A 7,728-nucleotide genomic window follows, 5' to 3' on the forward strand; every position below is an offset into this window, starting at 1 on the left:
TCTTTAATACACCTAGAAATGATTTTGCATGATGCAGAAATCTAACTTGCTAAAAAATGTATAGATAAAGGTCTGTTTTCCAAATGCTACTTGTTAAAAACGTCAGTCTAAACCCAACCATGTGGAATGCATTCTTTACCATATACACGCTTCTATCACATACACTTATATCACTTATATCTGTTTTCCAAACACTGCTTGTTAAAAACTTCAATATAAACCCAACCATGTGGAATGCATTCTTTACCATATACACTTATAACACTTACATCACATATACTTACATCACATATCACATACCTATATCACATATACTTATATTACATATACTTACATATCTCACACATATCATATATTTATATATATCACATACATATACTTATATCACATATACTTATATCACATATACTTGCATTAGAGTTGTGCTATAAGCATGTGTTTGTTTCTGCATGTTTTCTGTTCCATTGATCTTTAGATTCATGCACAATACTCAATTGTTACACTGAATTATCAGTTCTGAACAAGCCACTTACAATTTCTTATGTTCTTTTTTCACATTTTCTTTTGTGCATAAATTGTAGAAATATTTTGTGAAGTTTCATAACAAATTTCATTCAAAATTTGATTGAATTGTGAAAAGCTGTTTCATTTACTATTCTATCCAATACTATACTATCGTTCTCATTTTTCACATTATATATACTTTCATGGAATTTCACTAAACATCTCATTTTATTACACTCTAATAATTTTCATTGCTATTATGAGTGGGCTCTACTTTTCATAGCATTTTTTCTAGTGATACTGCTCTATTGGAAATTTATCGACTTTTATTTCTCGTTACTGTCTTATTTTACTGTTGTATTACTTTTAATAGCTTTTTGGCGATTCTCTTGGATTTTCCTGACAAACAATCATAACTGCAATTAATGACAGGTTTTTCCTTTTTCCAAGATGAATAGTTTTTTTTTTTTTTTCTGTATCGTTAGTAGCAGTGATCATTATAAGCATTGTTTTATTATTCCTGACTATAATAGGAAAGCTTTGTATGTTTCATGATTATGCATAGCATTTAGTATAGATACAAGTTTCTACTTACTTAGAGATTTTGTGTGTACATGTTGAATTTTATAAGATACATTTTCTTCATCTACATAGATGATTGTGTATTAGCCCACTAATAGAGTGAATTATATCATTAATGCCATTAGATTTTCTAATATTGAATTGAACTTTCCTGGAATAAACCCTACTTGGTCATAATGTTATTCTTTTAATGGGTTGATATATTTTATTTGCTGCTATATTAGGAATTTTAAGTTATATGTGATTATCTTATACTTTGTTTTTTCAATATTTTTGCTCAGTGTTAGTATCAGGCTTAATGCTAGCCTAAAATAAGTAATTAGGAAGACTGCCATTTTTCCTGTGCTCTGGATTTTATACATCACAATGAACTCTTCATTAAAAATGCTAAAATTCTATACTTTTACCATTGTGGGGACAGGTTTTCTTCAGTAGGAATTGGGATAATTCAGATGTTGCACTTATTTTTGAACAATTTTCACAATTTACATTTTCCTGAAAAGTCTCTTGCAGAATCTAGCTTTAAAAAAATATATATCAGTAGAAAATTGCATACAGTATTATCTTTATAAACTCTGTATCATACCTTAGGTTACGTTTTCTTACCCCCTTTTTCCTTTTACTTTTTTCTTCATCAGGGTAGTCAAATATTCTGTTAAAAGAACTAGCTTTACATTTACTGATACAGATATTCATTTGGTTATTGGGTACACATTTCTCCAAGCCTATTAATTTGTTTTTCATATACTAGTGTTTTACTTCCATTTGGTTTATCAGTTCTTGAAAGGGATTTGTTAACATTTCCCATGAGCTTTTTGGATGTATTTCCAGACTATGATGAATATGTGCTTGAAACTTGGATTGTAACTTTTACCCGTCCTTGCTCGGTAATTTTCAATACCTTCAGTTCTAAATTCCACATTATTCCATATTAATATAGCCATACCTGCTTTCTTTTGTTGATTTTTTGTTTGATTAGCCAAATATATGTGTGATTTTAGTCTGAGGTAGCATGTCCATCTCTTCATTGTTAATAACTTGAATAATTTTTTCCTTTTACATTGTAAACATGTATGTCTTAAAACTTTTATTTCAATGCCATTTTCAAACACCACTGTAACAGTGGATTGGTCAAAATACCAGTCCAGACAATGATTTGAGTTTTGCAGTTGTTTACCTCCTTTTAAGCCAATAACAGTCCTGCATTTTGAATTGTGACTTCAGTGAACTAGGCTCTCACTGGTGGTCCCACAGCTCTTCAGGGTATCTCCAGGTCACCAGCATGTTAATGGACCCTGATGGTATTGAAGAGAAATTCAACAACCAGGCTTCTTATCCCTCTCATGTTTACTTCATGGTAGCTTTATAGTTTTGATATAAAAGTTTTTCCTCACTGGGGGGAGAAAGTATCATTTTCATATTCAAAGGAAAAATGGGAAGACTAACTCATAAGGAAAACTGGAAGACCTGAGAGTTCATATGATCCTGAACTGTCACTTTTTTGATTCATTCAAGATGACTTTAAGATCCTACAAATATCAACCACCTGACAGTTATTATCACCATATCCTTAGCAACAACAAGCAAACAGCAAAAAATAATCTTCCTTACTGAAAAGTATCAGTTGATTGACCCCCATTACGAAAAGACTCAGAGGGGAGAAAGCAAGAGCACTTCTTTTTTTTTTTTAATGCAGCAAATTCAGTCTTACAGGTCCTGCTTTTTCACTGGTCATCAGTACTTGTGTAAGGTTTATAGTAAAAGCTAACACATCACCATTTTTTCTGCTTGTTAGCCAGCCTAGTTAAGCACTGGATGAGTGGAAAAAGAGATGATGCTACAGCAGCTAAAACAAGTTTAAGAGAGATTATTTGTATATTTAAAGTAATTCCAGTACCTTTAATTTCTAGTACAACAAATGGATGTGCTGACGACAGGTACAACTTAAAATCTGAGAATAGGCCGGGTGCGGTGGCTCACGCCTGTATCCCAGCACTTTGGGAGGCCGAGGCGGGCAGATCACAAGGTCAGGAGATCAAGACCATCCTGGCTAACACGGTGAAACCCCGTCTCTACTGAAAATACAAAAAATTAGCCGGGTGCAGTGGCAGGTGCCTGTAGTCCCAGCTACTCAGGAGACTGAGGCAGGAGAAAGGCGTGAACCCGGGAGGCAGAGCTTGCAGTGAGCCAAGATTGCGCCACTGCACTCCAGCCTGGGCGACTGAGCGAGACTCTGTCTCAAAAAAAAAAAAAAAATCTGAGAATATATTTTTTATAATTGTTTTAGCAAAAACTAAGTCTACATGAGAATTGCAACTTTTTTAGACAGGGTCTTGCTCTGGCACCCAAGCTGGAGTGCAGTGGCATGATCATAGCTCACTGCAGCCTCAAACCTCCTGGGCTCAAGACATCCTTGTACCTCAGCCTCCTGAGTAGCTGCAACTAGTGTGTGCCTGGGTTTTTTTTTGTTTTTTTGTTTTTCTTTTTTTGAGAAAGGAGGTCTCACTGTGTTGCCAAAGCTGGTCTTGAACTCCTAGCCTCAAGTGATCCTCCACTTCAGCCTCAAAGCACTGGGGTTACGTGCAACATGAGCCACCTCACCTGGCCTCATACTTTAAGTGCCCACTCTTGGATGAGGAGGCAGAAGGAGGGGAAGAGGTGAAGCTTGTTGATTAGGAACATCTTTGTGAATCAGAAACATGATGGGAGACAGACATCCTTTGAGGTATTCTGTTACTGTTAGCCAACATGTATTTGATATATTAGCTTCATTTAATCAGGTTTTAAAGTTTGGACAAGTTGATCTCAAGAGTAATTCAAAAAAGTATTTATATTTTCAGGAATTCATGGCTAACTTAATTATGAAATAGATGTCAGCTTCTACAGTAATTTACTTGATCTTTCTCGGCAACTAAGGAACGCTGAATAAAAACTGCAAGTTTAAGAATGTTGACCTTTGTCTTGTAGGTGAATACATATATATTTATCAGTGACAGCTTATTTTTCTAGTTTCTACTTTGTGAGAAAGGTAGTTTGCATAGTACAATTTTAGAGTTTGCTGCTTTTTTTGAATAGTTTTAAAATTATATATAGTAAAGGCATTTTATTAACACCCATGGTCAGCAGCAAAACATTACTGAATGAGAATATTTTTGTTTATTTTCATTTTAAATGGATTTTATAGTCAGAGGCTGGTTGAGACTGTTTTAATAATTTTTTGTTTCATTTTCTTCCTGTTTTATCTCCATCTTAATCTTTAGGTATCTAAGCATCAACCACCACAGAAAAGCATCAACCACCACAGACTGAAGGAAATGTTTTCCTTTTGTCCCAGAGTTTTTTTCACCTGGAATACTTAGTTTTATACCACTGCACTAGTATCTCTGCAATCTTTGGAATAAGTAAAACTAAATCAAAGCCTCATCTCTTCAGGCCTCATGTGAACAATATAAATTAAAGCGGACCTCTTTTGTGGTTGTGGAAAACATGGCCTCAGAGACTGTGTTGAACAAAAACTATTGCCAGTCTTGCACAGAAATACATCCAACAACATGGATGGATTTCATTAATACTGAGTTCTTCCCATGTGCATAGATACTGGGCTGTGTATTTGGCATATTAAGTCATTTAATCTTTATTGTAATTACTTCATCACTTCTTATTGACTCATCATTACTTCCCACATTTTAACAATTCTAAGATCAAGAGGCTTCATAGAGTTAATAGCGTGTACCCCAGCAAGGTGCTGTAGTTGTGTGAAAACTTTACATTGATGCTTTTTGATAACATCAGTAAAGCACTAGCATCAGAGTGTCTGAGTCTATGAAACACGTATTAAAGTATATAAGGCCACTTTTATTTTTCCTGATTTCTTGAGATGGAGAAGCTCTATTAGGAGAAGTTATGTGACTTGTCCACTGACACTGAGCTAGTCAGTGGCAAAGCCATGATTTTTTAAGCCCAACTGTCCAGCTCCAGAGCTCACACTTATCTCTACAAGACACTGAGTGAAAAAACAGAAGGCTGAGTGAACAAAAGAAAGAGTGGCTCTTTTGCATAGTGCCATGTGTGTATTAGTTGAACCACATAGGATCGCCATTTTGGGGTGTTCAGACAGTCAAATATTTATACACCTAAATTAAATCTTTAGTTCATTCTAAACTTTAAGAATGAATCACATAATTTACAAGGAACCATAATACCCTGTGAAACACTAAGCATAGAAGTGTGGGTGTGTGGGGGGAAGGAGATGAATGGGAGACCTCAGGATAAGAGGAAACTTTTTAAAAACATAATAGTTTATTATACTCACTAAGTTCCTTGACTGCTTACACCAAGACTGCCACATTTCTAGGGTTCTTACTCATCAGTCTCTCCAGGGCCTAGAAAGCTGCCAGGCACGCTCACATAGCCGCCATGGACAAGCTCATTCATACACAAAACAAGACCTACCTACCATCTCTGGCCCACATGTTTCATTTTCCAGTTATAAACTGAACAAGTTTGAAAATCAAAGTAACATTTCCAGGCTCTGGGGAACATTTAGTCTGCTAGCAGAAACTCATTTTCTTCTCCACTAAGAAAGATGAATCTTCTGTTTCTTTGTGCAACATAGCTTGGATAAAAAACATTTGTTTTTCTAATAGACTAACTCTTGGCCTTCCAGAGCGCTGCAACATCCTCAAGTGCCTTGAGAAGAAATTAAACATGGCCAGAGGCACAGACTGGTATGATTCTCCCTGGGTTCAAATCCCACCTGTGCCCTTTAATGGCTGCATAACTTCAGATAATTTGTTCAGTCTCTGTGTCCTTGTCTGTGGAACAGAAGACACCTGGAGCATTGTAAACACACCATTACAAGTTAGCTCTTGTTATCTATTATTAGGAAGACATGTTCATGTTTATCTACATGCCTATAATTGTTACACTATAGCCTTTTATAATTTACTAAGAAAGAAAATGTTTCACTCTCAAAAAGCTTTTAAGTTTCAGGTTCTTCTCTTATTTTTTCAAACATTATTTGAAAGGGCTTCAGACAGAACTTCCATAAGAACTTTGTAATTCTATCATACATATTCTTTTTGCCCTTCTAGTATACACACTTATGTTGGTAAGAGACTTTACCTCATTAAAAAAATAAAAAATCTGTCTAAGTTTTCTGCATTCCAGGTTTCAAACTTTTTACCATTATTAAAAGCAGCATTAAATATGTTTTATATAATTTATTTGGCCCTTATAGTCAAGTTTATGGAAGTAGAATTGCACTTGATTTCTGGTCCCAATTTCCAGAATGCTTCAACATCTGTTAACTTTGTTTCCTTAACTGCCAGCTCTGGAAGAATATCCAAGTACATCCAGGAAACTTGGAACCACAGAAATTCTGAAAATCGATTAAATTGCCTGGAAGTGATAGATCCTAAAGAGATCAAACTTTATTACTCTGGAGATATTCCTTGTGGACTTTGGCATAAAAAGTGCAGATTTAATAACTCAGCTATGTTAGCAGAATCATCCATTTTAGCCTGGCTCACCTAATTCTATATCTACTTTCTAATATTTCCCTTCTTAACAGTATGATTCCTCTTAAACCCTTTGGCTGCATGTATAGGAATCTTTCAGAAATTAGGTCATCATGCAACATTAAACTTTAATAACTGGATGTACAGGGCATAGAAGCAAATATATCAAATTGCTTTTGTTAATCAGAATCACATTCGTTACAAGCACTTAATATCAGTATCACCAAGTTTATGAAATCATTTAGCACAACTGAAGAATGTGAAATGAGACCAATGATGTGAAGGTATTTTATAAACTAGAAAGGGCTGTATAAATGTTAGGTTTTAAATATTAAATCAGTAACTTGGAAAAATGGATGGCATATGTAACATAACAAAATGTGCTACTTGGCCGGGCGCGGTGGCTCACGCCTGTAATCCCAGCACTTTGGGAGGCCGAGGTGGGCGGATCACGAGGTCAGGAGATCGAGACCATCCTGGCTAACATGGTGAAACCCCGTCTCTACTAAAAATACAAAAAATTAGCCAGGCATGGTGGCAGGCGCCGGTAGTCCCAGCTATTCGGGAGGCTGAGGCAGGAGAAAGGGTTGAACCCGGGAGGGAGAGCTTGCAGTGAGCCAAGATTGCACCACTGCACTCCAGCCTGGGTGACAGAGCAAGACTCCTCAAAAAAAAAAAAAAAAAAAGGTGCTACTTAGATTGAAACCTCAGCTATGTGTCTCTCCTACAAACTAAAAGCCAATACTCAGCTGTCTCAGAATGTACTGATGTCACAACCCAGAGAAACAGGTCACAGATGGAGCTATTCATTTGTTCTTTTGTTCCAGGATATGTTTGCTTGTTGATTTTGTTTTTCTCATAGTTGCAATAATTTATTGTAATTATGACTTCTTAACGGTGAGACAAAATTATTAAATGGTGTGACAAACTGACATTTTGTCCTTTGAAGGATACTGTCTTTTACTGTTTTTACATGTTAAGTTGATTCTTCTATTATCAAACCTTATTTCTCTTGTGACTAGTCCTCTAGGAAAGATGAAATATGTGAATAAATCATGTAATGACCTTGAAGAATGGAGGAACTATAATGGGAGCCAAGGAGACTGAAGTCACTCATTAGTCT

Source organism: Macaca mulatta, chromosome 18 (assembly GCF_049350105.2).
Source record: "Macaca mulatta isolate MMU2019108-1 chromosome 18, T2T-MMU8v2.0, whole genome shotgun sequence".
Taxonomy (NCBI): Eukaryota; Metazoa; Chordata; class Mammalia; order Primates; family Cercopithecidae; genus Macaca; species Macaca mulatta.